Source organism: Amia ocellicauda, unplaced genomic scaffold, assembly GCF_036373705.1.
Source record: "Amia ocellicauda isolate fAmiCal2 unplaced genomic scaffold, fAmiCal2.hap1 HAP1_SCAFFOLD_40, whole genome shotgun sequence".
NCBI lineage: Eukaryota > Metazoa > Chordata > Actinopteri > Amiiformes > Amiidae > Amia > Amia ocellicauda.
Genome location: NW_027102973.1, coordinates 491,030 through 519,025, shown reverse-complemented (window position 1 = coordinate 519,025; position 27,996 = coordinate 491,030). Strand labels below are relative to the sequence as shown.

Genomic DNA, 27,996 nt, shown 5'->3' with positions numbered 1-27,996 from the left:
CGGCTGCTTTCAACACCCTTTGCTGCACTGGTATATTTCCCTCTATTTTTCGTTTTTTTTTTGCTGGCAGTTCCGTCAATACCCGCCAGCCTTTAAGAGACATCATGCAGCCAGGCATCTCGGTTTGCGGCCACACCATCCTGAACGCGCCCGATCTCGTCAGATCTCGGAAGCTAAACGGGGCAGGACCTGGTCAGTACATGAATGAGAGACCTCCTGGAAATACCTAGTGCTGCAAGCTTTTACGTCTCCTGGGTAACTTTATCGTAGCTCTTAATACTCTCTCTCTGTCTGGAGGAGATATAATTGAAGTATTGTACACGTATCCAGCTACTGTCAACACCCTTTGCTGCACTGATATTTTTCCATCCATTTTTCTTTTTTTTTTTTTTTTTGCTGGAAGTTCCGTCAATACCCGCCAACCTTTAAGAGACATCATGCAGCCAGGCCTCTCGGCTTGCGGCCACACCGTCCTGAATGCGCCAGATCTCTTCAGATCTCGGAAGCTAAACGGGGCAGGGCCTGGTCAGTACTTGGATGGGAGACCTCCGAGAAATACCAGGTGCTGCAAGCCTTTTTACGTCTCCTGGGTAACTTCATCGTAGCTCTTAATACTCTCTTTCTGTCTGGAGGAGATATAGTTGAAGAATTGTACACGTACTAGGCTACTTTCAACACCCTTTGCTGCACTGATATTTTTCCCTCCATTTTTCTTTTTATTTTATTTTTTTGCTGGAAGTTCCGTCAATATCCGCCAGCCTTTAAGAGACATCATGCAGCCAGGCCTCTTGGCTTATAGTCACACCGTCCAGAACGCGCCCGATCATATCAGATTTCGGAAGCTAAACGGGGCAGGGCCTGCTCAGTACTTGGATGGGAGACCTCCTGGAAATACCAGGTGCTGCAAGCTTTTTACGTCTCCTGGGTAACTTCATCGTAGCTCTTAATTCTCTCTTTCTGTCTCCAGGAGATATAATTGAAGAATTGTACACTTACCCGGCTACTTTCAACACCCTTTGCTGCACTGGTATATTTCCCTCTATTTTTCTTTTTTTTTTTTGCTGGCAGTTCCGTCAATACCCGCCAGCCTTTAAGAGACATCATGCAGCCAGGCATCTCGGCTTGCGGCCACACCATCCTGAACGCGCCCGATCTCGTCAGATCTCGGAAGCTAAACGGGGCAGGACCTGGTCAGTACATGAATGTGAGACCTCCTGGAAATACCTCGTGCTGCAAGCTTTTACGTCTCCTGGGTAACTTTATCGTAGCTCTTAATACTCTCTATCTGTCTGGAGGAGTTATAATTGAAGTATTGTACACGTACCCAGCTACTGTCAACACCCTTTGCTGCACTGATATTTTTCCATCCATTTTTTTTTTTTTTTTTGCTGGAAATTCCGTCAATACCCGCCAGCCTTTAAGAGACATCATGCAGCCAGGCATCTCGGCTTGCGGCCACACCATCCTGAACTCGCCCGATCTCGTTAGATCTTGGAAGCTAAACGGGGCAGGACCTGGTCGGTACATGAATGTGAGACCTCCTGGAAATACCTGGTGCTGCAAGCTTTTACGTCTCCTGGGTAACTTTATCGTAGCTCTTAATACTCTCTATCTGTCTGGAGGAGATATATTTGAAGTATTGTACACGTACCCAGCTACTGTCAACACCCTTTGCTGCACTGATATTTTTCCATCCATTTTTCTTTTTTTTTTTTTTTTTTGCTGGAAGTTCCGTCAATACCCGCCAACCTTTAAGAGACATCATGCAGCCAGGCCTCTCGGCTTGCGGCCACACCGTCCTGATTGCGCCCGATCTCGTCAGATCTCGGAAGCTAAATGGGGCAGGGCCTGGTCAGTACTTGGATGTGTGACCTCCTGGAAATACCAGGTGCTGCAAGCTTTTTACGTCTCCTGGGTAACTTCATCGTAGCTCTTAATACTCTCTTTCTTTCTCCAGGAGATATAATTGAAGAATTGTACACGTACCCGGCTACTTTCAACACCCTGTGCTGCACTGGTATATTTCCCTCTATTTTTCTTTTTTTTTTTTGCTGGCAGTTCCGTCAATACCCGCCAGCCTTTAAGAGACATCATGCAGCCAGGCATCTCGGCTTGCGGCCACACCATCCTGAACGCTCCCGATCTCGTCAGATCTCGGAAGCTAAACTGGGCAGGACCTGGTCAGTACATGAATGTGAGACCTCCTGGAAATACCTGGTGCTGCAAGCTTTTACGTCTCCTGGGTAACTTTATCGTAGCTCTTAATACTCTCTATCTGTCTGGAGGAGATATAATTGAAGTATTGTACACGTACCCGGCTACTTTCAAAACCCATTACTGCACTGATATTTTTCCCTCCATTTTTCTTTTTCTTTTTTTTTTTTTTTTTTTTTTGCTGGAAGTTCCGTCAATACCCGCCAGCCATTAAGAGACATCATGTAGCCAGGCCTCTTGGCTTGCGGCCACACCGTCCTGAATGCGCCCGATCTCGTCAGATCTCGGAAGCTAAACAGGGCAGGGCCTGGTCAGTACTTGGATGGGAGACCTCCTAGAAATACCAGGTGCTGCAAGCTTTTTACGTCTCCTGGGTAACTTCATCGTAGCTCTTAATACTCTCTTTCTGTCTCCAGGAGATATAATTGAAGAATTGTACACGTACCCGGCTACTTTCAACACCCTTTGCTGCACTGGTATATTTCCCTCTATTTTTCTTTTTTTTTTTTGCTGGCAGTTCCGTCAATACCCGCCAGCCTTTAAGAGACATCATGCAGCCAGGCATCTCGGCTTGCGGCCACACCATCCTGAACGCGCCCGATCTCGTCAGATCTCGGAAGCTAAACGGGGCAGGACCTGGTCAGTACATGAATGTGAGACCTCCTGGAAATACCTGGTGCTGCAAGCTTTTACGTCTCCTGGGTAACTTTATCGTAGCTCTTAATACTCTCTATCTGTCTGGAGGAGATATAATTGAAGTATTGTACACGTACCCGGCTACTTTCAAAACCCATTACTGCACTGATATTTTTCCCTCCATTTTTCTTTTTCTTTTTTTTTTTTTTTTTTTTTTGCTGGAAGTTCCGTCAATACCCGCCAGCCATTAAGAGACATCATGCAGCCAGGCCTCTCGGCTTGCGGCCACACCGTCCTGAATGCGCCCGATCTCGTCAGATCTCGGAAACTAAACGGGGCAGGGCCTGGTCAGTACTTGGATGGGAGACCTCCTAGAAATACCAGGTGCTGCAAGCTTTTTACGTCTCCTGGGTAACTTCATCGTAGCTCTTAATACTCTCTTTCTGTCTCCAGGAGATATAATTGAAGAATTGTACACGTACCCGGCTACTTTCAACACCCTTTGCTGCACTGGTATATTTCCCTCTATTTTTCTTTTTTTTTTTTTGCTGGCAGTTCCGTCAATACCCGCCAGCCTTTAAGAGACATCATGCAGCCAGGCATCTTGGCTTGCGGCCACACCATCCTGAACGCGCCCGATCTCGTCAGATCTCGGAAGCTAAACGGGGCAGGGCCTGGTCAGTACTTGGATGGGAGACCTCCGAGAAATACCAGGTGCTGCAAGCCTTTTACGTCTCCTGGGTAACTTCATCGTAGCTCTTAATACTCTCTTTCTGTCTGGAGGAGATATAATTGAAGAATTGTACACGTACTAGGCTACTTTCAACACCCTTTGCTGCACTGATATTTTTCCCTCCATTTTTCTTTTTATTTTATTTTTTTGCTGGAAGTTCCGTCAATATCCGCCAGCCTTTAAGAGACATCATGTAGCCAGGCCTCTCGGCTTGCGGCCACACCGTCCTGAATGCGCCCGATCTCGTCAGATCTCGGAAGCTAAACGGGGCAGGGCCTGGTCAGTACTTGGATGGGAGACCTCCTAGAAATACCAGGTGCTGCAAGCTTTTTACGTATCCTGGGTAACTTCATCGTAACTCTTAATACTCTCTTTCTGTCTCCAGGAGATATAATTGAAGAATTGTACACGTACCCGGCTACTTTCAACACCCTTTGCTGCACTGGTATATTTCCCTCTATTTTTCTTTTTTTTTTTTGCTGGCAGTTCCGTCAATACCCGCCAGCCTTTAAGAGACATCATGCAGCCAGGCATCTCGGCTTGCGGCCACACCATCCTGAACGCGCCCGATCTCGTCAGATCTCGGAAGCTAAACGGGGCAGGACCTGGTCAGTACATGAATGTGAGACCTCCTGGAAATACCTGGTGCTGCAAGCTTTTACGTCTCCTGGGTAACTTTATCGTAGCTCTTAATACTCTCTATCTGTCTGGAGGAGATATAATTGAAGTATTGTACACGTAACCGGCTACTTTCAAAACCCATTACTGCACTGATATTTTTCCCTCCATTTTTCTTTTTCTTTTTTTTTTTTTTTTTTTTTTGCTGGAAGTTCCGTCAACACCCGCCAGCCATTAAGAGACATCATGAAGCCAGGCCTCTCGGCTTGCGGCCACACCGTCCTGAATGCGCCCGATCTCGTCAGATCTCGGAAGCTAAACGGGGCAGGGCCTGGTCAGTACTTGGATGGGAGACCTCCTAGAAATACCAGGTGCTGCAAGCTTTTTACGTCTCCTGGGTAACTTCATCGTAGCTCTTAATACTCTCTTTCTGTCTCCAGGAGATATAATTGAAGAATTGTACACGTACCCGGCTACTTTCAACACCCTTTGCTGCACTGGTATATTTCCCTCTATTTTTCTTTTTTTTTTTTGCTGGCAGTTCCGTCAATACCCGCCAGCCTTTAAGAAACATCATGCAGCCAGGCATCTTGGCTTGCGGCCACACCATCCTGAACGCGCCCGATCTCGTCAGATCTCGGAAGCTAAACGGGGCAGGGCCTGGTCAGTACTTGGATGGGAGACCTCCGAGAAATACCAGGTGCTGCAAGCCTTTTACGTCTCCTGGGTAACTTCATCGTAGCTCTTAATACTCTCTTTCTGTCTGGAGGAGATATAATTGAAGAATTGTACACGTACTAGGCTACTTTCAACACCCTTTGCTGCACTGATATTTTTCCCTCCATTTTTCTTTTTCTTTTATTTTTTTGCTGGAAGTTCCGTCAATATCCGCCAGCCTTTAAGAGACATCATGTAGCCAGGTCTCTCGGCTTGCGGCCACACCGTCCTGAATGTGCCCGATCTCGTCAGATCTCGGAAGCTAAACGGGGCAGGGCCTGGTCAGTACTTGGATGGGAGACCTCCTAGAAATACCAGGTGCTGCAAGCATTTTACGTATCCTGGGTAACTTCATCGTAACTCTTAATACTCTCTTTCTGTCTCCAGGAGATATAATTGAAGAATTGTACACGTACCCGGCTACTTTCAACACCCTTTGCTGCACTGGTACATTTCCCTCTATTTTTCTTTTTTTTTTTTGCTGGCAGTTCCGTCAATACCCGCCAGCCTTTAAGAGACATCATGCAGCCAGGCATCTCGGCTTGCGGCCACACCATCCTGAACGCGCCCGATCTCGTCAGATCTCGGAAGCTAAACGGGGCAGGACCTGGTCAGTACATGAATGTGAGACCTCCTGGAAATACCTGGTGCTGCAAGCTTTTACGTCTCCTGGGTAACTTTATCGTAGCTCTTAATACTCTCTATCTGTCTGGAGGAGATATAATTGAAGTATTGTACACGTAACCGGCTACTTTCAAAACCCATTACTGCACTGATATTTTTCCCTCCATTTTTCTTTTTCTTTTTTTTTTTTTTTTTTTTTTGCTGGAAGTTCCGTCAACACCCGCCAGCCATTAAGAGACATCATGAAGCCAGGCCTCTCGGCTTGCGGCCACACCATCCTGAATGCGCCCGATCTCGTCAGATCTCGGAAGCTAAACGGGGCAGGGCCTGGTCAGTACTTGGATGGGAGACCTCCTAGAAATACCAGGTGCTGCAAGCTTTTTACGTCTCCTGGGTAACTTCATCGTAGCTCTTAATACTCTCTTTCTGTCTCCAGGAGATATAATTGAAGAATTGTACACGTACCCGGCTACTTTCAACACCCTTTGCTGCACTGGTATATTTCCCTCTATTTTTCTTTTTTTTTTTTGCTGGCAGTTCCGTCAATACCCGCCAGCCTTTAAGAAACATCATGCAGCCAGACATCTCGGCTTGCGGCCACACCGTCCTGAACGCGCCCGATCTCGTCAGATCTCGGAAGCTAAACGGGGCAGGACCTGGTCAGTACTTGAATGTGAGACCTCCTGGAAATACCTGGTGCTGCAAGCTTTTACGTCTCCTGGGTAACTTTATCGTAGCTCTTAATACTCTCTATCTGTCTGGAGGAGATATAATTGAAGAATTGTACACGTACCCAGCTACTGTCAACACCATTTGCTGCACTGATATTTTTCCCTCCATTTTTCTTTTTTCTTTTGTTTTTTGCTGGAAGTTCCATCAATACCCGCCAGCCTTTAAGACACATCATGCCGCCAGGCCTCTTGTCTTGCAGCCACACCGTCCTGAACGCCCCCGATCTCATCAGATCTTGGAATTTAAACAGGGCAGGGCCTGGTCAGTACTTGGATGGGTGACCTCCTAGAAATGCCAGGTGCTGCAAGCTTTTTACGTCTCCTGGGTAACTTCATCGTAGCTCTTAATACTCTCTTTCTGTTCGGAGGAGATATAATTGAAGAATTGTACACGTACCCGGCTACTTTCAAAACCCATTACTGCACTGATATTTTTCCCTCCATTCTTCTTTTTCTTTTATTTTTTATTTTTTTTTTTTGCTGGAAGTTCTGTCAATACCCGCCAGCCATTAAGAGACATCATGCAGCCAGGCCTCTCGGCTTGCGGCCACACCGTCCTGAACGCGCCCGATCTCGTCACATCTCAGAATTTAAACGGGGCAGGGCCTGGTCAGTACTTTTATGGGTGACCTTCTGGAAATACGAGGTGCTGCAAACTTTTTACGTCTCCTGGGTAACTTCATCGTAGCTCTTAATTCTCTCTTTCTGTCTGGAGGAGATATAATTGAAGAGTTGTACACGTACCCGGCTACTTTCAACAGCCTTAGCTGCACTGATATTTTTCCCTCCATTTCTCTTTTTTTTTTTGCTGGCTGTTCCGTCAATACCCGCCAGCCTTTAAGAGACATCATGCCGCCAGGCATCTTGGCTTGCGGCCACACCGTCCTGAACGCGCCCGATCTCGTCAGATCTCGGAAGCCAAACGGGGCAGGGCCTGGTCAGTACTTGGATGGGTTTCCTCCTGGAAATACCAGGTGCTGCAAGCTTTTTACGTCTCCTGTGTAACTTCATCGTAGCTCTTAATACTCTCTTTCTGTTCGGAGGAGATATAATTGAAGAATTGTACACGTACCCGGCTACTTTCAAAACCCATTACTGCACTGATATTTTTCCCTCCATTCTTCTTTTTCTTTTTTTTTTTTTTTTTTTTTTGCTGGAAGTTCTGTCAATACCCGCCAGCCATTAAGAGACATCATGCAGCCAGGCCTCTCGGCTTGCGGCCACACCGTCCTGAACGCGCCCGATCTCATCAGATCTCAGAATTTAAACGGGGCAGGGCCTGGTCAGTACTTTTATGGGTGACCTTCTGGAAATACGAGGTGCTGCAAACTTTTTACGTCTCCTGGGTAACTTCATCGTAGCTCTTAATTCTCTCTTTCTGTCTGGAGGAGATATAATTGAAGAGTTGTACACGTACCCGGCTACTTTCAACAGCCTTAGCTGCACTGATATTTTTCCCTCCATTTCTCTTTTTTTTTTTGCTGGCTGTTCCGTCAATACCCGCCAGCCTTTAAGAGACATCATGCCGCCAGGCATCTTGGCTTGCGGCCACACCGTCCTGAACGCGCCCGATCTCGTCAGATCTCGGAAGCCAAACGGGGCAGGGCCTGGTCAGTACTTGGATGGGTTTCCTCCTGGAAATACCAGGTGCTGCAAGCTTTTTACGTCTCCTGTGTAACTTCATCGTAGCTCTTAATACTCTCTTTCAATCTGGAGGAGATATAATTGAAGAATTGTACACGTACCTCGCTACTTTCAACACCCTTTGCTGCACTGATATTTTTACCACCATTTCTCTTTTTTTTTTTTTGCTGGCAGTTCCGTCAATACCCGCCAGCCTTTAAGAGACATCATGCAGCCAGGCGTCTCGGCTTGCGGCCACACCATCCTGAACGCGCCCGATCTCGTCAGATCTCGGAAGCTAAACGGGGCAGGACCTGGTCAGTACTTGAATGTGAGACCTCCTGGAAATACCTGGTGCTGCAAGCTTTTACAACTCCTGGGTAACTTCATCGTAGCTCTTAATACTCTCTTTCTGTCTGGAGGAGATATAATTCAAGCATTGTACACGTACCCGGCTACTTTCAACACCCTTTGCTGCACTGGTATTTCTCCCTCCATTTCTCTTTTTTTTTTTTGCTGGCAGTTCCGTCAATACCCGCCAGCCTTTAAGAGACATCATGCAGCCAGGATCTCGGCTTGCGGCCACACCATCCTGAACGCGCCCGATCTCGTCAGATCTCGGAAACTGAATGGGGCAGGGCCTGGTCAGTACTTGGATGGGAGACCTCCTGGAAATACCAGGTGCTGCAAGCTTTTTACGTCTGCTGGGTAAGTTTATCGTAGCTCTTAATACTCTCTTTCTGTCTGGAGGAGATATAATTGAAGTATTGTACACGTACCCGGTTACTTTCAACACCCATTGCTGCACTGATATTTTTCCCTCCATTTTTCTTTTTCTTTATTATTATTTCTGGAAGTTCCGTCAATATCCGCCAGCCTTTAAGAGACATCATGCAACCAGGCCTCTCGGCTTGCGGACACACAGTCCTGAACGCGCCCGATCTCGGTAGATCTCGGAAACTAAACGGGACAGGACCTGGTCAGTACTTGGATGGGAGATCGTCTGGAAATACCAGGTGCTGCCAGCTTTTTACGTCTCCTGGGGAACTTCATCGTAGCTCTTAATACTCTCTTTCTGTCTGGAGAATATATAATTGAAGAATTGTACACGTACCCGGCTACTTTCAACACCCTTTGCTGCACTGGTATTTTTCCCTCTATTTTTCTTTTTTTTTTTTTTTTTTTTTGCTGGAAGTTCCGTCAATACCCACCAGCCTTTAAGAGACATCATGCAGCCAGGCCTCTTGGCTTGCGGCCACATTGTCCTGAACGCGCCTGATCTCGTTAGATCTCGGAAGCTAAACGGGGCAGGGCCTGGTCATTACTTGAATGTGGGACCTCCTGGAAATACCTGGTGCTGCAAGCTTTTTACGTCTCCTGGGTAACTTTATCGTAGCTCTTAACACTCTCTTTCTGTCTGGAGGAGATATAATTGAAGAATTGTTCACGTAACCGGCTACATTCAACACCCTTTGCTGCACTGATATTTTTCCCTCCATTATTCTATTTATTTTTTTCTTTTTTTTTTGCTGGAAGTTCCGTCAATACCCGCCAGTCTTTAAGAGACATCATGCAGCCAGGACTCTCGGCTTGTGGCCACACCGTACTGAATGCGCCCGATCTCGTCAGATCTCGGAAACTAAACGGGGCAGGGCCTGGTCAGTACTTGGATGGGAGACCTCCTGGAAATACCAGGTGCTGCAAGCCTTTTACGTCTCCTGGGTAACTTCATCGTAGCTCTTAATACTCTCTATCTGTCTGGAGGTGTTATAATTGAGGAATTGTACACGTACCCTGCTACTTTCAACAGCCTTTGCTGCACTGATATTTTTCCCTCCATTTTTCTTATTATTATTTTTTTTTGCTGGAAGTTCTGTCAATACCCTCCAGCCTTTAAGAGACATCATGCAGCCAGGCCGCTTGGCTTGCGGCCACACCGTCCTGAACGCGCCCGATCTTGTCAGATCTTGGAAGCAAAACGGGGCAGGGCCTGGTCAGTACTTGGATGGGAGACCTCCTGGAAAAACCAGGTACTGAAAGCTTTTTACGTCTCCTGGGTAACTTCATCGTAGCTCTTAATACTCTCTATCTGTCTGGAAGAGATATAATTGAAGTATTGTACACGTACCTGGCTACTTTCAACAGCCTTTGCTGCACTGATATTTTTCCCTCCATTTTTCTTTTTTCTTCTTTATTTTGCTGGAAGTTCCGTCAATACCCGCCAACCTTTAAGAGACATCATGAAGCCAGGCGTCTTGGCTTGTGGCCACACCGTCCTGAATGCGCCCGATCTCGTCAGATCTCGGAAGCTAAACGGGGCAGGGCCTGATCAGTACTTGGATGGGAGACCTCCTGGAAATACCAGGAGCTGCAAGCTTATTACGTCACTTGGGTAACTTCATCGTAGCTCTTAATACTCTCTTTCTGTCTGGAGGAGATATAATTGAAGTATTGTACACGTACCCGGCTACTTTCAACACCCTTTGCTGCACTGAAATTTTTCCATCCATTTTTCTTATTTCTTTTTTTTTGCTGGCAGTTCCGTCAATACCCGCCAGCCTTTAAGAGACATCATGCAGCCAGGCCTCTTGGTTTGCGGCCACACCGTCCTGAATGCGCCCGATCTCGTCAGATCTCGGAAGCTAAACGGGGCAGGGCCTGGTCAGTACTCAGATGGGAGACCTCCTGGAAATACCTGGTGCTGCAAGCTTTTTACATCACTTGGGTAACTTCATCGTAGCTCTTAATACTCTCTTTCTGTCTGGAGGAGATATAATTGAAGAATTGTACACGTACCCGGCTACTTTCAACAACCTCTCCTGCACTGATATTTTTCCCTCCATTTTTCTATTTTTTTTTTTTTTTTTTTTGCTGGAAATTCCGTCAATACCCGCCAGCCGTTAAGAGACATCAGGCAGCCAGGAATCTCGGCTTGCGGCCACACCGTCCTGAACGCGCCCGATCTCGTCAGATCTCGGAAGCTAAACGGGGCAGGACCTGGTCAGTACTTGAATGTGAGACCTCCTGGAAATACCTGGTGCTGCAAGCTTTTACGTCTCCTGGGTAACTTTATCGTAGCTCTTAATACTCTCTTTCTGTCTGGAGGAGATATAATTGAAGTATTGTACACGTACCCAGCTACTGTCAACACCCTTTGCTGCACTGATATTTTTCCATCCATCTTTTTATTTTTATTTTTATTTTATTTTTCTGCTGGAAGTTCCGTCAATACCCGCCAACCTTTAAGAGACATCATGCAGCCAGGCGTCTTGGCTTGTGGCCACACCGTCCTGAATGCACCCGATCTCGTCAGATCTCGGAAGCTAAACGGGGCAGGGCCTGGTCAGTACTTCGATGGGAGACCTCCTGGAAATACCAGGTGCTGCAAGCCTTTTACATCACTTGGGTAACTTCATCGTAGCTCTTAATACTCTCTTACAGTCTGGAGGAGATATAATTGAAGAATTGTACACGTACCCGGCTACTTTCAACACCCTTTGCTGCACTGATATATTTCCCTCCATTTTTCTTTTTTCTTTTATTTTTTGCTGGAAGTTCCGTCAATACCCTCCAGCCTTTAAGAGACTTCATGCAGCCAGGCCTCTTGGCTTGCGGCCACACCGTCCTGAACGCGCCCGATCTCGTCAGATCTCGGAAGCTGAACGGGGCAGGGCCTGGTCAGTACTTGGATGGGTGACCTCCTGGAAATACCAGGTGCTGCAAGCTTTTTTCGTCACTTGGGTAACTTCATCGTAGCTCTTAATACTCTCTTTCAGTCTGGAGGAGATATAATTGAAGTATTGTTCACATACCCGGCTACTTTCAACACCCTTTGCTGCACTGATATTTTTCACTCCATTTTTCTTTTTTCTTTTTTTTTTTGCTGGAAGTTCCATCAATACCCGCCAGCCTTTAAGAGACATCATGCAGCCAGGCCTCTTGGTTTGCGGCCACACCGTCCTGAACGCGCCCCATCTCGTCAGATCTCGGAAGCTAAACGGGGCAGGGCCTGGTCAGTACTTGGATGGGAGACCTCCTGGAAATACCAGGTGCTGCAAGCTTTTTTCGTCTGCTGGGTAACTTTATCTTAGCTCTTAATACACTCTTTCTGTCTGGAGGAGATATAATTGAAGTATTGTACACGTACTCGGCTACTTTTAACACCCTTTGCTGCACTGATATTTTTCCCTCCATTTTTCTTTTTCTTTTTTCTTTTTTCTGGAAGTTCCGTCAATATCCGCCAGCCTTTAAGAGACATCATGCAGCAAGGCCTCTTGGCTTGCGGCCACACCGTCCTGAACGCGCCCCATCTCGTCAGCTCTCGGAAGCTAAACTGGGCAGGGCCTGGTCATTACTTGAATGTGAGACCTTCTGGAAATTCCAGGCGCTGCAAGCTTTTTTCGTCACCTGGGGAACTTCGTCGTAGCTTTTAATACTCTCTTTCTGTCTGGAGGAGATTTAATTGAAGAATTGTACACGTACCCGGCTACTGTCAACACCCTTTGCTGCACTGATTTTTTTCCCTCCGTTTTTCTTTTTTTCTTTTTTTTTTTTTATTTGCTGGAAGTTCCGTCAATACCCGCCAGCCTTTAAGAGACATCATGCAGCCAGGCCTCTCGGCTTGCGGCCACACCGTCCTGAACGCGCCCGATCTTGTCAGATCTCGGAAGCTGAACGGGGCAGGGCCTGGTCAGTACTTGGATGGGTGACCTCCTGGAAATACCAGGTGCTGCAAGCTTCTTACGTCTCCTGGGTAACTTCATCATAGCTCTTAATACTCTCTTTCTGTCTGGAGGAGATATAATTGAAGAATTGTACACGTACCCGGCTACTTTCAACTCCCTTTGCTGCACTGAAATTTTTCACTCCATTTTTCTTATTTCTTTTTTTTTTGCTGGCAGTTCCGTCAATACCCGCCAGCCTTTAAGAGACATCATGCAGCCAGGCCTCTTGGTTTGCGGCCACACCGTCCTGAACGCGCCCAATCTCATCAGATCTCGGAAGCTAAACGGGGCAGTGTCTATTCTGTACTTGGATGGGAGACCTCCTGGAAATACCAGGTGCTGCAAGCTTCTTACGTCTCCTGGGTAACTTCATCATAGCTCTTAATACTCTCTTTCTGTCTGGAGGAGATATAATTGAAGAATTGTACACGTACCCGGCTACTTTCAACTCCCTTTGCTGCACTGATATTTTTCCCTCCATTTTTCTTTTTTCTTCTTTATTTTGCTGGAAGTTCTGTCAATATCCTCCAGCCTTTAAGAGACATCATGCAGCCAGGCATCTCGGCTTGTGGCCACACCATCCTGAATGCGCACGATCTCGTCAGATCTCGGAAGCTAAACGGGGCAGGGCCTGGTCAGTACTTAGATGGGAGACCTCCTGGAGATACCAGGTGCTGCAAGCTTTTTACATCACTTGGGTAACTTCATCGTAGCTCTTAATACTCGCTTTCTGTCTGGAGGAGATATAATTGAAGTATTGTACACGTACCCAGCTACATTTAACACCCTTTGCTGCACTGATATTTTTCCCTCCATTTTTCTTATTTCTTTTTTTTTTGCTGGAACTTCCGTCAATACCCGCCAGCCTTTAAGAGACATCATGCAGCCAGGCATCTCGGCTTGCGGCCACACCGTCCTGAACGTGCCCGATCTCATCAGACCTTGGAAACTAAACGGGCCAGGGCCTGGTTAGTACTTGGATGGGTGACCTCCAGGAAATACAAGGTGATGCAAGCTTTTTACGTCTCCTGGGTAACTTCATCGTAGCTCTTAATACTCTTTATCTGTCTGGAGGAGATATAATTGAAGTATTGTACACTTTGTCTTAGGGACAGTCTGGCTAGCAGTGACTGAGTGGTTGACAGACGACAAGCAACGGAATGTACGTGCACTGTGATGTCATAGCAGTCAGCTGAGAGAGGCTCGTGATGTCATCGCTGAGCTGTCTGTCTGTCTGTCTGTCTCTCTCTCTCTCTCTCTCTCTCTTCCTCTGAATTCAATTCATTTGTATTGTCAAAGCAATTGGACATACATACATATATATATATATATATATATATATACATACATACATACATCCATACATGCTAGAAAGTCATTACTATGTTATCTTAAAGGCTAACCAAGCAGAACATATATCATTATAGAACAGAGTTCATAGGTCAACACATGGTTTTAGGGAACAGGCACGTAGGTCATACCGTTTGACAATGTCTCCAAGGTTCTCATCGTAAATAACAAACAGAAATCAAACTATCTTCTGGGCTGACCTTCTAGCTTGACCGTATCTTTCTTAAGTATACAAGAGAGAAAAACAGGTGTAAGAAAATAATTTCTAATTTTCCTTCTACACATATATACATACATACATACATATGTAGCATTATGTTGGGTGTATTTGGATAAGAGCATTTGGGCTCTGAGCTGAAGCACTGATCTAAAGAAGACCTCTCCCCCCCCAAAGTTATCAGATTTCCTTAGCTCATCAGCTTGGAACTGGTTTGCATCAAAGTGACAGTTTTGGGGAGGATGGCACCGAGAAGAGGCCAAATAGTTTGGAATTCTGCTATGAGATGTCTGGAGAAAGGGGCCTGTAGGTGATAAAAACTCTTTGAAGTGGATGAGAGCCGAAATCCCGACATAGAGCTACGAACCCAGGCCAACCGGCATTTCCAAAAGATGGCATGGATTGACATCAGTCATAAATAAAGCCTCCCTCCAATAGGACACTGGGGGCTGAAACCGAAATCCAATCTCAAGAACTCAGGGACCAATCACCTACTGATCTGACAGACTATAAGGAACAGCGGACAGTCTTTCTCTCTCTCTCTCTCTCACCTGAACCAGAAACTCGCTGCCACAGCTCAACCTGTAGCTCTGTTGCCAGAACCGGAATCAGAAACCAACCAAGTCTTTGCCGGCAACAGAAGAGTTAAACTATGAGAAGGAGATTGAGCGAAGAATTATTTTAAAGGACTTTATTAAATAAATAACTTCACAGACCCACCTGATCAGTGGAGTTTTACAGCTGGACAATTGACTAAGTCGACTGAATACGAAAGTGTCAGTCACTTAAATAGCTATTTGAGTCTTAAGAAACTTGACCCTTGGAACAAACAGGGCCCTGCTTTCCTCAAAGACTTCGTCTTCAAGTAACTACGGTGGAACCATGCTTACAAAGAAGATTTTGTGCACAACCTTGGAGCCTTCAAACCAGTGGAAAATCTGTTTGGAAAAGACTCTACATTCGCGAAACCCCAACTTCCAGGTGCATCGACTGAGTGGAAGTTCTTGGACAAAGCCGAACCGGACTGCCTTTGTTCCAAACCACACGGACCTCGTGCCGTGTGCTGTTATCTGAGCCCGAAGCCAGAGAGGCCTCTCTGCGATGAAGTTCACATAACTTTAACAGTTTGGAGTTTGTGATTCATGACATTTGAGAAATCAATTAGAAATGTTAATCTGTGATTCATAACTCTAGAATGTGTAATATCATTTAGTTTTCTTAAATATAAATGTGAGTTGCATTAAACTGTTTTGTTGATAATTTTAGAAATAAAATCTGTCAACGCCGAGAAATATCTTCTCATTCCTGTTTAACTGTTTAGTCTGAAATTGACACAAGTTAATAGACATTAGATTATTGGTGGCCTTGCCTATCCTTAATCATTGAATAATAATCAGTTAAGGGAAATTGTGGTAACAAATAGGATCTTTCTCGGCACCTAAATGTAAATGAGACTGATATATATATAACGAGAAGTTACCTGACATAAATACTAACCTGCGTAGTTATTTAATGTCTGACTAATAATACTAACGAGAGACTCACCTTCGTCTTACTAACCGGTATTGTAGTCAATGTGTTTATAACCTTTTTTGTTTAACGATTTGTTAAACGGAATGTACGTGCTCTGTGATGTCATAGCAGTAAGCTGAGAGAGGCTCGTCATGTCATCGCTGAGCTGGCTGGCTGGCTCTCTGTGTGTGTGTGTGTGTGTGTGTGTGTGTCTCTCTGTCTGTCTGTCTGTCTGTCTCTCTCTCTCTCTCTTACTCTCTCTCTCTCCCTCTCAATTCAATTCATTTGTATTGTCAAAGCAATTGGACATGCATACATACATACATACATATATATGGAAAATAAACAATATGTGTACATCTCTTTCTGCATTAGTGGTGCCCTCACAGATGTGCAAGTTACATGACAGACAGACAGACAGACACACACACACTTTCACACACAGACAGACAGACACAGACACACACAGAAACACACACACATACTATGCATACACGCATATTATGGGTCTTTGTTGGGTAGTGAAATGGGTAGCATCAGTCGCAGTGTGGGTAATGTCAGGGAGCCAATCATAGTCCCCGTTATTTGCATATCGTGGCACAAAGCATTCTGGGAAAAGCAACTAAACACGTTTAGTCATGTATTTGTCCATAGTTTACACATGAGATGAAAGAGACAGTATGACGTATTGAGCACCTGGGATTCCTCATGTGTATGTGAGGGGCAGAGGAACCGGATCCCAAGTGTGCGTCCCAGGTGCTATAGGTTTCAAAGCATGCAGGGGAATAGGCACCCCACCCTGACACTTAAAGAAGACTGGATAGGGAGATATAAATAGCAATGGGGAGACTCTTGTACTTGGTGTGGCTCTATCCATATAGTGGGGCCAGCAGGTGCAGCAATAGAAGCTCAGCCTGGGGAGACTGGATTTAGCATTTCCTCTCCATTTTGATAACTATCCATAATCATTTCTGCAAAATACTTCTATGATACCTATGTATGTTTTTTACTTGTACTATATTATACTATCAAGTATCAGTGTACACATACAATGTGACCTGTTACATTAATACAGAGGCCACGGAAGGCCAGATCACTAATAGCCACTGTCCCCTGATATTACACTTTTTTACAATCACTTTGGCACTCATTTCAGAACCTTGATGTCATTTTTCAAAACTCTAGACACTAAACTCACACCCGATGATCAAAATGCACATTTTTCAAAACTCTAACACTTTTTTACAATTGCTTGGATACAATACACATCAACCTCAGATCATTTGTTCATTGAACTAAAATGACACAACTTACATCAAAGTATTACCATTTCAAAATGCAATTCACACATTACATCTGAGATCACTGTCTATTCATTTCATTACAAAGATCTAACTATCAATTGATACAGCTGCTCAAAATGATAAGTGACTGTTGCATTACTCTTAATGCATAATTTTATGGAAACTGACAAACAATATTCCATGTTTCGATCATGAAAGTTTCAGGATAATGAGATCCATTGACATCAATAAACGAGGAGCATGAACCAGTTGGACTACATTATCTATGGATGTAATATTTCATCATCATTCATCATCATGTAGCACTTTTCCATACCATGTTTGCAGTGTGGAAGGAAAGTTAGAAATTCTTTCTCTAATACCTGTTTTTCTCTCTTGTATACTTAAGAAAGATAAGGTCAAGCTAGAAGGTCAGGCCAGAAGGTAGTTTGATTTCTGTTTGTTATTTACGATGAGAATCTTGGAGACAATGTCAAACAGTATGATTGAAGTGCCTGCTCCCTAATCCATGTGTTGATCTATGAACTCTGTCCTATAATGATATAAATTCTGCTTAGCTAACTTTTAAGATAACATAGTAATGACTTTCTGATTATAACCAGCTCTTTGATTTTTGTGTATAAAAGCTCTGACTGTTAAAATGAAGGCAGAGCGACTTTGGGATCTACTTGAGTCACTGTTTCTCTCCACGCTGCATGTATTAAAGGCATTGCAACTAACGCTCCAACCTGGTTGAAGATGATTGTTCTTCCACATCAGATTTGACATAACTGTATGTATGCAGGCCCTTGTAATTGCTTTTCCAATACTGCCAACTGGTTATTGATGATTGATTTCACATTGTGGTACGAGTATCGAGTGAATTGAGTGCTATCCACCCCAGCAACACAGTGATAACATGGAGCCGGCAAGTCATCCAGGTCACAATAGAGGTCAAGCAGTGGGAGGAGGAAGACGTGGTGGTCAAAGGAATGGAAGGGGACATGCACCCCTTCTGAGAGGTGGTCGTGGGCCTCGTCATAGAGGAGGGCTTAGGCCTCACCAGAGAGGCAGCCATGGGCCTCATTTGAGAGGTGTTGGGGGAACGTGGTAGAGGACAAGGCCACGGACCAGACAGCGGCAGCAACAGCAAATAGTGTCCAGTGAAATCCGAGAAATAGTTGTAGAGCATGTTGTAAATCATGGCATGACCATGACTGAGGCAGCTACAATGATTCAATCAAACCTCAGAATCAACTCAGGATCAACTGTGGCCTCAATCATCAGAAATTTCCGTACTGAGAAGCGGCAAGTCTTCAGCATGCACTAAACATTAGGCTACTCTCAATTGTCAAATGACTGTATACTGCATACCAATGTGTAGCACAGAGTATAGTGTGCCTTTTGAAAGAAATGCAGACAGAGTGAAGCAGCTGATGACTGAGTATGTTCAGGTATGTTCAGTTTCAAGATGCCTCTTGTGAAAAATGGTTGTGAGAACCTGAACCTGAACACAGGGCTGATGGAAATTCAGAAGTACAGTAATCAATCCTTTGTTTTACACTAAGCCAGGTGAGGAACACTGCAGTTGACATTTTACTGTAGTTTTGTTCTTTTTTGTAGCTAATTATTGTTGCATGGCTTCAAAGAAACCTATGGTGTGATTTGATTGTATTGCATCAATACATTTCAGATTTTGTTCAATGATTCCACTGTGTCTGTAGTATTCTCTCTACTAGTCCTTTTACAGTGATGTATTTATGTGTAGTACCATAATGAAACATGTATCACATATTTTGTACTACAATATTTAATGATTGTACGAACAACTACACAGTGAAACTATCGGTATCTTCTGTGTGGGTGATCTAAATAAATGTTACTATGGTATTTCATGATAAATGAATTATTTGAACCAACAAGTCTGCAAGTGCAAGGTTTCTTTAAAGATATGAATGCACAATGCAATGTTTTGAACATTGGACAGCCTGTGTTACAAGTGATGACCGTTTTGAGTTTTGTGTCTAGAGTTTTGAAAAATGACATCAAGGTTCTGAAATTAGTGACAAAGTGATTGTAAAAAACTGTATATTCATCCTATTTAATGTGCTCTTTTAAAATGTACTTTTCTTTTTTATGTTGCCATTTCTGTTCTACCAATGTTTCAGTTGTTAGCCAAAGATTGACAGAGTACATCTCATACACACAGGCCAGACAGCAAGGATTTCTTTTTGAAATTCAATTACAAATGCTGCATGAACTCATCAATACGATTAGAGCTCCTGAAAGCAATATAACTAACTCACTCTACAGCATCTCATTAGCAGTGAAAAGAAACCAAGAAAGTTGGGACAGTCGACTGTTTACCACTATGTAACATCACCTTTTCTTTTAATAACACTTATTAAGCACTTGGGCACTGAAGACACCACTTGGTTAAGTTTAGCAAGTGGGATTTCCCCCCATTCATCCATTATGCATTTCCTCAGCTGCGCAACTGCACAGGGCCTTCGTTGTCTTAATTTGCACTTCATAGTGCGCCACACATTCTCAATTCGGAGACAGGTCAGGACTGCAGGCAGGCCATGCTAGCACCCGCACTCTCTGCCTACGCAACCATGCGCTTGTAATCTGGGCAGAATGTGGTTTGGCGTTATCCTGCTGAAAAATGCAGGGATGTCCCTGGAAAAGACGATGTCTGGATGGCAGCATATGTTGCTCCAAAATGTGTACATCTCTTTCTGCAAAAATGGTGCCCTCACAGATGTGCGAGTTACATGACAGACAGACACTCATACACACTGTCACACCCACACACACACACACACTTTCACAGACAGACACACGCACACACACTCACTTTCACACAGAGACAGACACACAAACACAGAGACAGACACACACACACTCACTTTCACACAGAGACACACAAACACATACACTTTCACACAGACACACACACACATACATACATACATACATACATACATACATACATATATAAGGAAAAGAAACAATACATTTAAAAATCACAAAAAGATGTAATAAAGTACAGAAAATCTAAATGTAATAAAATGTGATCTTTAATACACACAAATATGTATGGCTGGTCGGATGCGTCTTGGACTCGGGTTCCTCTTCATTACGTATAATGCTTTTGCCTTTTGCTATAGCTTTCCGTGGAGGGGATCGTGGGTGAGTTTGTACCATTCTTGGGAGGCTCTGCCTTGTTGGGGCGGAGCTGTGATCCAGGTGAACAGCAGATCGGACATAGGTGGGCATGTGGGCGGAGGAGGAAGGCCGGTCAAGCAAATAAGCTTGCTAAGGTACGCAGCAGCAGCAAGCAGCCCCACCATCCAGTCAGCCAGCCAGTCTGGCTGGCAGTGACTGAGTGGTTGACAGACGGCAAGCAACGGAATGTACGTGCTCTGTGATGTCATAGGAGTCACCTGAGAGAGATGTTTGTGATGTCATCGCTGAGCTGGCTGGCTCTGTGTGTCTTGCTGGCTGTGTGTGTGTGTGTGAGAGAGAGAGAGACTTTTTGACTTTTATCAGACTTCATTGCCTGTTTGCAACACGCAATAATTCATATAAAAGAAAATAAATAAATAAATAAAAAATAGTGTTCCCCTTTGTTTGTCTCCCCCCAACACGCATTAACTCCGCCACTGATCTGTACACTTTTAAAGAAAGCAACCCAATACACACAACAAAACAACCATCAAATACTAAACCCTATAAATGAATTACATAATAAAAACCAACTCCCCATCATACAATTCACAAAGGGCATCATTAATACACCAGACCTGTTCAAAACTCTCCAAATCATTCATCAGCCTGTAATAGTTAAACTCTAGTCTGACTCTGCACTTGACCAGCATGGCAAACACTCTCACTGCATCCTCACTGCCCTCCCCACACACTCTGTTCTTCCTAGTCTTATAGACGGCCATTTTAGCCTGGCCCAGCAAGAAGTTTACCAGCTGGTCCACATGTTTGGTCTTTCTGGTGTATCGCGCCCCTAAAATAAAAACCTTTGTGTTAAAAATCAGGTTAAGATCAGTAAAAAGACGAGTTAAAAGACTAAAAATGGGTGACAACCGAGAGCAAGTGCTGAAACAGTGAAACACGGTCTCTCTCTGAGCACAGAATGGGCAGGCGTCGGACACAGCAGGGTTAAGAACAGTAATAAAAGAATTGACAGCAATAATGGTGTGTAACACCCTCCACTGCAGATTGCCAGCTCTCTTATTGAGGGGGGCTTGTACAGGCTTCTCCAGGCGGGCGCAGTGTCTTCCCCCAGCCCCAGCCTGTAAAGTAATTTTAGGAATCACAAAGAAACAGTTGAAAGTGCTAAATAAGTATTTTGATGCACCATATTAATTTAGGAAATTTACATGTTGTTTTTCATCAGCTTCTGTATCTGATGGCTCCACATCACTGGCTGGATTGACAGCAACGACACTCTAAAAAAAGAAGTGTTAAGTTTGAGCATTCAGGACTTGTTTTGAAGATCCTGAATATCACTGGTCCACAATTTATCTGTGAAACTATGGGTTAATCTCCATATACAAAATACTTTTCACACACACTTTAAATTTACAACTAAATTTACATGTTGATGTCTTTCGTCAGCTTCTGTATTTGATGGCTCAATATAACTGGTTGCATTAACAGCAACGGCACACTACAAGAAAATAACATTATATTTAAACATTCAGGACTGGTTTAGCATCACCTCGAATATCCCTAGCCCTTGAGGTCGATTGTTATTGTGGTCTTCAAGACCAGTGCTTCTCAACCTTAGTCCTGGAGGAGGCCCACTGTCTGCTGATTTTCATTACAACAACATTGTAGGTTATATCAGTGACTGTGGTCCTAAAGTACCCCTATGCCTGCTGTTTTTTTTCCAGTTGAGCTCTTAATTACCTAATTGGCTTAACTGAAGCCATTTAACCCTTTTCCCAGGTCTTTGGTTGTTGATGAGTTACAAAGAGCTGGATTGTGGCCCGCCATGACTGGAAGTGAAGAACACTCACTCTAGGCCTTTAACTTAATGTTCATATGTAGGGGCCTATCCATCTGATTTGTTTTTGCACATTTATTAACAGAAAAATTGATGGTACGTGAAATCATCTGAGCTGAAAAATATAATGTTCCACCAATAATAAAATAAATGTATTAATTAAAATTATAGAGATAATAGAATGTTCACAGATTATTAGTTCAGAAAATAAAATATTTTTTTATATCTTAAATAGAATTAACACTCAAATCAGTTGTAGGGTAAACAAGGTCTATTTTTTGGATTGATTTTATAATTATACATGTATGGCTGCATGAAGCTTACCTGAGAATCTGATATTTTAGTAACTTTGTTGCTTCTTGTTGGGTAGTCCACGTTTGCCGCCGTTCTTTTTCTGTAAATGTAAATCAAAAGGCAATAATTACATACTGTAATTAAAATACAAAAAGTATAAACATTGTATTATTATTTTTGTATCCTGTTTCTCCATCTCGATGCTGTTCTTTTTGGAATTGCATATCTAGGTTTACTTAAATACTGTTTATAAGATTGTAAACTCATCATCCAAATTTCTTCATTTGCCAAACTTTATGTAGTGCGCTTGCAGTTTCAGAAGAAGAAAAAAAACTGTAACAGATGGGATATGTAGTACTTTATACTCGAGTGGTCTATGCGATTACACCCTGTTGGTGTTATTAAGAACGCCAAGTACCAGAATGCAGAGCGGGACTGTTTTTTGTGCCGTGACTTGTCGGGGGAAAAACGCGCAGAAAAAACGGACGAGAAGGTGAAGGTAGTATGGCGGTGATGCACGCGTTGGTGAAGTGGGAAAGCGGGGTCGACAAAGACTCTTACAGCGTGATTCCCACTGCTTGCTTTCGCAATTTTGATTTATTCAGCATTGCTGATGATGACGAAGAGACGACTCGAAACTTCAGAGCAGAGTGGAGAGACATGAACAAACCTCCAAAAGGTGGATGGCCTGTCCATGAAGCGCAGATCATTATGACTGGTAACAATGTTTATTTAAAAAAAAAAAAACATTAAAGTCTTTACATGCTATATGATATATACAATCACAGTATATTTGAAATGAATGTTTAAGTTATTAATGTGTTGTACGTCTAACATACTCTTATAACATGGTAGGTGGTGGTGAGGGCGCTAAAAACTCGTCATACTTGACTGGCATTTGTAAGAACGATTTATTGTGTGTTGTGCTTTACAATAAAATCCCCCAAATCACAAAATAAATTAAACCAGATATAATTTAACTTCAGTTTTGATTCAGTGTTGGCTGTTCATCTTAATTTGTATGGTCAAAGCACAGTATTTTTATGACAAATAAATATAATCCCCAAATATCTGTGGACATAATGCAGGGTTTTATTTATTTTATTTTTATTTTAGGAAAAGAAGGCGAACTAAGAAGAAAACTTAATGACCTAACAAAAATGCCCTGTCCTAAAATGAAGAGAGTACCTAAACCAAACAAAAAACTTCAAATTTCAGATGATAGTGACCTTGATGAACCACAGTTACCGGTGAGATAATTACTGCAAATATTAAATAAATGTATTGCAGGATTGTTTTTTTTTTATCATATTCATATATATATATATATATTTTCATTTTAAACTCTTTTCCTCTCTGAATACAGCACAAAATAAGAAAGAAAACCGATGGAGCTTCAAGAATTAGATCCCGTCATATTCTACAGACATTTAAAGAGTCCAGTGAAGTTGAGCTACAGCAAAACGTTAAGCAGCTCGAAAAGGAAAACACAAGACTTAAAAATGAAAACCAATGTCTTCGAAACCGTATGGTTGATGGTAAGTTTTTTTATTTATAGCAAATAATTCCTTACCTTGATAAATGTTATTCTTCAGTAATTTAGATTCCAGAGTAATGTATTATAGTTGATCATACTGAAGTAATCTAGAACCACAATACAGACTCTTAATGTGCACTGTCTAATAGTTTAATAATACTGATTATTAAATAAAGTTTTTCAACATAACTTCATAATCCTACATTAATGACTATATGCATTACATTAGACCTGGAAATTCTTGTATTTTATCTTTTTTATTTTTTTCGTAGCTAATGTTAATGACCCACAAAAAGGTCAGTTTGCCAATAACATAGAGCAAGTCTCTCAAGTATAATTGCAGGCATTGATGGTTTTGTTTTCACTTTGCATTAAATATATTACTAGAAATGATTATCATTTAATACTAAGGTTTTTTTCTCCAGAGATTCCAGACCTTTTGGACAATCTGAAAAAAATTGTAACAAAAGCCACATTTATCAGCAATGAAGACAAAAGTGTGTCACCATCAAGTGGTTCTGACAGCCCCACAGCAAATTGTTCTGAATCTGACAAAGAATCACCAAAACAGGTATAACACTCTTGGTCTACAATATTACAAAGACAAGGTAAAAATATATATATTGAAAACAAATATTGGTTGTAAACAATCTAATGATGCTACATTATCAGTTATATTCATAGTTATAGTTGATAATAAGAATGTAATTGAATTATGGGTGTCACAGATTCACTGACTTTATTATGTCTGTAAATTAATAAACTTAGAATTGAGACATACTGTGGTCTTTAATAACACATTTCTGTAACAAAATCACAGCCTTACTGATAATGTATTCCACTTAACATAATATAAGAATAGTTTGGGGATAAACTTGTTTTTTATTTACCATTGTCTTTTAGGTGGAAATATTCCCAGGCACTGGAGTTTACATTGACAAACTGTCCTGGATCCTTGCAGAGAGGTGCAGCACGAATACGTCATATGCAAGAACCCTGACGGTTGCTGTCTTTGACTTTCCAACATTACTAAAGAGCAATCTTCGTGGTGGTGGCAGCAAGAGAGATCCAACTTCGGAGACATTAAGATCCTCATTGATGTTATTGAGGATCATATACAGCTGCCTTCGGAAGGACACGACGTGTTTCAGTTGCGGGGCTTTGCAGCCCAGCGGGACCCTCTTAATGCCGGACATCAGCTGCCCGAGCCGGTGCGGATGAACGGAGGGACGTTAGACAGCGTTACCTTCCGGGCAGGAGCAGCGAGCGGCAACACCGGGGTGAAAGTGTCGTCTAACACTGTGCCATTAGCCACTAGCTGATTGAGCAGATCAGTGGTTTTTAAGAAGATAACAATGGCAGCAGACTTGATATTTTCACACCCTGCTACCTCCCCAACCGCTAACACACACTGCTCTAGGGGGCAGAACTGCACCGGAGCGATCTTGACTCCATGGCGTCGGGTCAGTTTTTCAAAAGACGCATTCAGGGGGTCCGACCCCCCGACCCGGGAAGAACTACCGGTACTCCCCCCTCCCCTCCCCTGTTCCCCCACAATAAGAAAAGCACTGAAAACAGAAGACAAAATAAACAAACTGAAAAAAGTAAAGCAACAAAAAAACGCAGCCAAAGGACAGAGCTCTCAGCAGCACTCCCGCTCACTGCAGACCCCTCCCACACACTCCCAGCTGAGAGAGAGAGAGAGAGAGAGAGAGAGAGAGAGAGAGAGAGAGAGAGAGAGAGAGAGAGAGAGAGAGTGTTAGTGTCTGTCTGTCTCTCTCTCTCTGTAGATGCATCATAGGGAACATATGTAACAATCTCTCTTTTTGTTTACCAAAAATGAGAGTGAACGTATTTCAAGTGGGTGTTGCCTTGGTTGGAAACGTTTTAAGATTATTTATGAAGTGTAAAGTGGATTTGTCTCAGTTCTCCGTAGTTTTCAATGTATGTGCCATTCAGTAGCGTTCATGTTACAGATGTGCCCTATGCAGTGGTAGGGTCAATAAAATGTCAGTAAAACTTTATTTTAGCAATTATGGAGGGGAAGAACTGCAAATAGCGGGTCCCCACTAATTATCTAACTTACCAACAACGTTTAAAATTAGGTCTTGCGAAGCTGCCAAATAATGCTGTATAATCGTATGTGTCTTCATACACCGGCTGCTATAGTCTGATAGCTTTGATTATATATACATATTTTCTCGTGAACCACAAATGCTATTTGCTTGATTTTTACAGAGTATGTTATAAATACCATTGTTATGAAGCCTGACAAATTGTATGCTGTAATTATGAATATTTTCAAATAATTTGTTTGTTTTTCCTAACATGTTACAAATGTTCCCTATGTGAAAGATGCATTATATCTTAATAACGTCTAAACAATTAAAGATATACAGATTATTATTTTCGGTAAAGTTATAACACATTGCTATTAACTATGTGTGTCAGTAAAAGTTTAAAAAATCCTAATAATTTTTTATTGATCCTGCAAAATAGGTGTTTAGGGAACATTTGTAACATTAGGGTTACGATTTGCCATAGACGCGGAATGAGTTTGATTGTGATGTTAAATGGGGTTTAAAGACGCAGTCGCCTCGGTGCTGATTACTATTGCTGTGTTTCTCCACTTCTACTCCATGCTTGGGAACGCCCACATCCAGTGACGTCAAAACCGGTGGAAAAGCGGGCCGGTTCAAAAAAGATCAGCTGGATCCCAGGCCGAGCAGCAGCTCCGGCTCCAGCACCGGCACCATGTCGCTGGAAAAGCGCTAAGTGAGCTCACAGTGAGCTCAGTGTAATGTCTGCTCTGGTGAGCTCACAGTGTGACCTAGTCGTTAGTTCACGTCTTCACTGGGTAGTCCATGACAACTTAATTGACTCAATTCTGGGGCTTAATTGGTCAAAATGACCATTGGTTGAAGGTACTCAGGGACTGATGTGTAGAGAGACTTATTAAACCTGCAGGATTGTGGTTTTCCCAGAACAGAATTAACCAGTGTAGCGTTATGTTGGGTGTATTCTGATAAGAGCATTTTAGCTCTGAGCTGAAGCACTGATCTAAAGAAGACCTCTCCCCCCCAAATTTATCAGATTTCCTTAACTCATCAGCATGTGAACTGGTTTACATCAAAGTGACAGTCTTGGGAGGATGGCACCAAGAATGGGCCAAATAGCTTGGAATCCCTGCTGTGAGATGTCTGGGGAAGGGGGCCTGTAGGAAATAAAAACTCTTTGAAATGGACGAGAGCCGAAATCCCGACACAGAGCTACGAACCCGTGCCAACCGGCATTTCCAAAAGATGGCATGGATTGACATCAGTCATACATCAAGCCCCCCTCCAATAGGACACTGGGGGCTGAAGCCGAAATCCAATCTCACAAACTAAAGAACCAATCACCTATTGATCTGACAGGCGTATAAAGGGTAACGCACGGCATCTCTCTCTCTCTCTCACCTAAACCAGTAACTCGCTGCCACAGCTCAACTTGTATCTCTGTTGCCAGAACCGGAACCAGAAACCAACTAAGTCTTTACCAGCAACAGAAGGGTTAAACTGGGAGAAGGAGATTGAGCCGTACGAAGAATTCTTTTAAAGGACTTTATTAAATAAAGAACTTTACAGACTGCGCTGCCCGCCTGTGCCCAGCCATCCAGCTGGACAATTGACTAAGTCGACTGAATACGAAAGTCATTTAAATAGCTATTTGAGTCTTAAGAAACTTGACCCTTGGAACGAACAGGGCCCTGCTTTCCTCAAAGACTTTGTCTTCAAGTAACTACGGTGGAACCCTGCTTACAAAGAAGATTTTGTGCACAACCTTGGAGCCTTCAAACCAGTGGAAAATCTGTTTGGAAAAGACTCTACATTCGCGAAACCCCAACTTCCAGGTGCATCGACTGAGTGGAAGTTCTTGGACAAAGCCGAACCGGACTGCCTTTGTTCCAAACCACACGGACCTCGTGCCGTGTGCTGTTATCTGAGCCCGAAGCCAGAGAGGCCTCTCTGCGACGAAGTTCAGATAAGTTTAACAGTTTGGAGTTTGTGATTCATGACATTTGAGAAATCAATTAGAAATGTTAATCTGTGATTCATAACTCTAGAATGTGTAATATCATTTAGTTTTCTTAAATATAAATGTGTGTTGCATTA

At 43.2% G+C, this 27,996-nt stretch overlaps 16 non-coding genes and 26 pseudogenes across 16 annotated transcripts; all 42 read left to right on the top strand.

Moving 5' to 3' along the window:
• Positions 1-122: 122 nt before the first annotated feature.
• Positions 123-241, top strand: LOC136734979 (uncharacterized; annotated as a pseudogene).
• Positions 242-455: 214 nt separating this feature from the next.
• LOC136734764 (uncharacterized) lies at positions 456-574 on the top strand (annotated as a pseudogene).
• A 217-nt stretch (positions 575-791) lies between these two features.
• Positions 792-910, top strand: LOC136735027 (uncharacterized; annotated as a pseudogene).
• Positions 911-1,120: 210 nt separating this feature from the next.
• On the top strand, positions 1,121-1,239 carry LOC136734988 (uncharacterized; annotated as a pseudogene).
• A 208-nt stretch (positions 1,240-1,447) lies between these two features.
• LOC136735061 (uncharacterized) lies at positions 1,448-1,566 on the top strand (annotated as a pseudogene).
• Positions 1,567-1,781: 215 nt separating this feature from the next.
• LOC136734726 (uncharacterized) lies at positions 1,782-1,900 on the top strand (annotated as a pseudogene).
• Positions 1,901-2,110: 210 nt separating this feature from the next.
• LOC136734899 (uncharacterized) lies at positions 2,111-2,229 on the top strand (annotated as a pseudogene).
• Positions 2,230-2,454: 225 nt separating this feature from the next.
• On the top strand, positions 2,455-2,573 carry LOC136734595 (5S ribosomal RNA). Its single transcript, XR_010810571.1, has one exon. It is a non-coding gene; the product is annotated as a 5S ribosomal RNA (ribosomal RNA).
• A 210-nt stretch (positions 2,574-2,783) lies between these two features.
• Positions 2,784-2,902, top strand: LOC136734850 (uncharacterized; annotated as a pseudogene).
• Positions 2,903-3,127: 225 nt separating this feature from the next.
• On the top strand, positions 3,128-3,246 carry LOC136734673 (5S ribosomal RNA). The gene has a single exon (XR_010810649.1). It is a non-coding gene; the product is annotated as a 5S ribosomal RNA (ribosomal RNA).
• A 211-nt stretch (positions 3,247-3,457) lies between these two features.
• LOC136734616 (5S ribosomal RNA) lies at positions 3,458-3,576 on the top strand. Its single transcript, XR_010810592.1, has one exon. It is a non-coding gene; the product is annotated as a 5S ribosomal RNA (ribosomal RNA).
• Positions 3,577-3,792: 216 nt separating this feature from the next.
• LOC136734973 (5S ribosomal RNA) lies at positions 3,793-3,911 on the top strand. The gene has a single exon (XR_010810711.1). It is a non-coding gene; the product is annotated as a 5S ribosomal RNA (ribosomal RNA).
• A 210-nt stretch (positions 3,912-4,121) lies between these two features.
• Positions 4,122-4,240, top strand: LOC136734849 (uncharacterized; annotated as a pseudogene).
• A 225-nt stretch (positions 4,241-4,465) lies between these two features.
• On the top strand, positions 4,466-4,584 carry LOC136734961 (5S ribosomal RNA). Its single transcript, XR_010810710.1, has one exon. It is a non-coding gene; the product is annotated as a 5S ribosomal RNA (ribosomal RNA).
• Positions 4,585-4,794: 210 nt separating this feature from the next.
• LOC136734615 (5S ribosomal RNA) lies at positions 4,795-4,913 on the top strand. The gene has a single exon (XR_010810591.1). It is a non-coding gene; the product is annotated as a 5S ribosomal RNA (ribosomal RNA).
• A 216-nt stretch (positions 4,914-5,129) lies between these two features.
• On the top strand, positions 5,130-5,248 carry LOC136734631 (5S ribosomal RNA). Its single transcript, XR_010810607.1, has one exon. It is a non-coding gene; the product is annotated as a 5S ribosomal RNA (ribosomal RNA).
• A 210-nt stretch (positions 5,249-5,458) lies between these two features.
• On the top strand, positions 5,459-5,577 carry LOC136734848 (uncharacterized; annotated as a pseudogene).
• A 225-nt stretch (positions 5,578-5,802) lies between these two features.
• On the top strand, positions 5,803-5,921 carry LOC136734728 (5S ribosomal RNA). Its single transcript, XR_010810687.1, has one exon. It is a non-coding gene; the product is annotated as a 5S ribosomal RNA (ribosomal RNA).
• A 210-nt stretch (positions 5,922-6,131) lies between these two features.
• LOC136734757 (uncharacterized) lies at positions 6,132-6,250 on the top strand (annotated as a pseudogene).
• Positions 6,251-6,465: 215 nt separating this feature from the next.
• On the top strand, positions 6,466-6,584 carry LOC136734821 (uncharacterized; annotated as a pseudogene).
• A 228-nt stretch (positions 6,585-6,812) lies between these two features.
• Positions 6,813-6,931, top strand: LOC136734517 (uncharacterized; annotated as a pseudogene).
• A 209-nt stretch (positions 6,932-7,140) lies between these two features.
• Positions 7,141-7,259, top strand: LOC136734658 (5S ribosomal RNA). Its single transcript, XR_010810634.1, has one exon. It is a non-coding gene; the product is annotated as a 5S ribosomal RNA (ribosomal RNA).
• A 226-nt stretch (positions 7,260-7,485) lies between these two features.
• LOC136734995 (uncharacterized) lies at positions 7,486-7,604 on the top strand (annotated as a pseudogene).
• Positions 7,605-7,813: 209 nt separating this feature from the next.
• LOC136734657 (5S ribosomal RNA) lies at positions 7,814-7,932 on the top strand. The gene has a single exon (XR_010810633.1). It is a non-coding gene; the product is annotated as a 5S ribosomal RNA (ribosomal RNA).
• A 211-nt stretch (positions 7,933-8,143) lies between these two features.
• LOC136734744 (uncharacterized) lies at positions 8,144-8,262 on the top strand (annotated as a pseudogene).
• Positions 8,263-8,470: 208 nt separating this feature from the next.
• Positions 8,471-8,589, top strand: LOC136734789 (uncharacterized; annotated as a pseudogene).
• Positions 8,590-8,805: 216 nt separating this feature from the next.
• On the top strand, positions 8,806-8,924 carry LOC136734527 (uncharacterized; annotated as a pseudogene).
• Positions 8,925-9,143: 219 nt separating this feature from the next.
• Positions 9,144-9,262, top strand: LOC136735024 (uncharacterized; annotated as a pseudogene).
• A 222-nt stretch (positions 9,263-9,484) lies between these two features.
• LOC136734733 (uncharacterized) lies at positions 9,485-9,603 on the top strand (annotated as a pseudogene).
• Positions 9,604-9,819: 216 nt separating this feature from the next.
• On the top strand, positions 9,820-9,938 carry LOC136734993 (uncharacterized; annotated as a pseudogene).
• Positions 9,939-10,154: 216 nt separating this feature from the next.
• Positions 10,155-10,273, top strand: LOC136734634 (5S ribosomal RNA). Its single transcript, XR_010810610.1, has one exon. It is a non-coding gene; the product is annotated as a 5S ribosomal RNA (ribosomal RNA).
• Positions 10,274-10,487: 214 nt separating this feature from the next.
• LOC136734578 (5S ribosomal RNA) lies at positions 10,488-10,606 on the top strand. The gene has a single exon (XR_010810554.1). It is a non-coding gene; the product is annotated as a 5S ribosomal RNA (ribosomal RNA).
• Positions 10,607-10,826: 220 nt separating this feature from the next.
• On the top strand, positions 10,827-10,945 carry LOC136734756 (uncharacterized; annotated as a pseudogene).
• A 223-nt stretch (positions 10,946-11,168) lies between these two features.
• On the top strand, positions 11,169-11,287 carry LOC136734678 (5S ribosomal RNA). Its single transcript, XR_010810654.1, has one exon. It is a non-coding gene; the product is annotated as a 5S ribosomal RNA (ribosomal RNA).
• A 216-nt stretch (positions 11,288-11,503) lies between these two features.
• Positions 11,504-11,622, top strand: LOC136734605 (5S ribosomal RNA). The gene has a single exon (XR_010810581.1). It is a non-coding gene; the product is annotated as a 5S ribosomal RNA (ribosomal RNA).
• A 216-nt stretch (positions 11,623-11,838) lies between these two features.
• Positions 11,839-11,957, top strand: LOC136734719 (uncharacterized; annotated as a pseudogene).
• Positions 11,958-12,173: 216 nt separating this feature from the next.
• On the top strand, positions 12,174-12,292 carry LOC136734520 (uncharacterized; annotated as a pseudogene).
• A 223-nt stretch (positions 12,293-12,515) lies between these two features.
• LOC136734702 (5S ribosomal RNA) lies at positions 12,516-12,634 on the top strand. The gene has a single exon (XR_010810678.1). It is a non-coding gene; the product is annotated as a 5S ribosomal RNA (ribosomal RNA).
• Positions 12,635-12,849: 215 nt separating this feature from the next.
• LOC136735052 (uncharacterized) lies at positions 12,850-12,968 on the top strand (annotated as a pseudogene).
• A 216-nt stretch (positions 12,969-13,184) lies between these two features.
• On the top strand, positions 13,185-13,303 carry LOC136734774 (uncharacterized; annotated as a pseudogene).
• Positions 13,304-13,518: 215 nt separating this feature from the next.
• Positions 13,519-13,637, top strand: LOC136734938 (uncharacterized; annotated as a pseudogene).
• Positions 13,638-20,105: 6,468 nt separating this feature from the next.
• Positions 20,106-20,220, top strand: LOC136734569 (U5 spliceosomal RNA). Its single transcript, XR_010810545.1, has one exon. It is a non-coding gene; the product is annotated as a U5 spliceosomal RNA (small nuclear RNA).
• Positions 20,221-27,996: the final 7,776 nt, after the last annotated feature.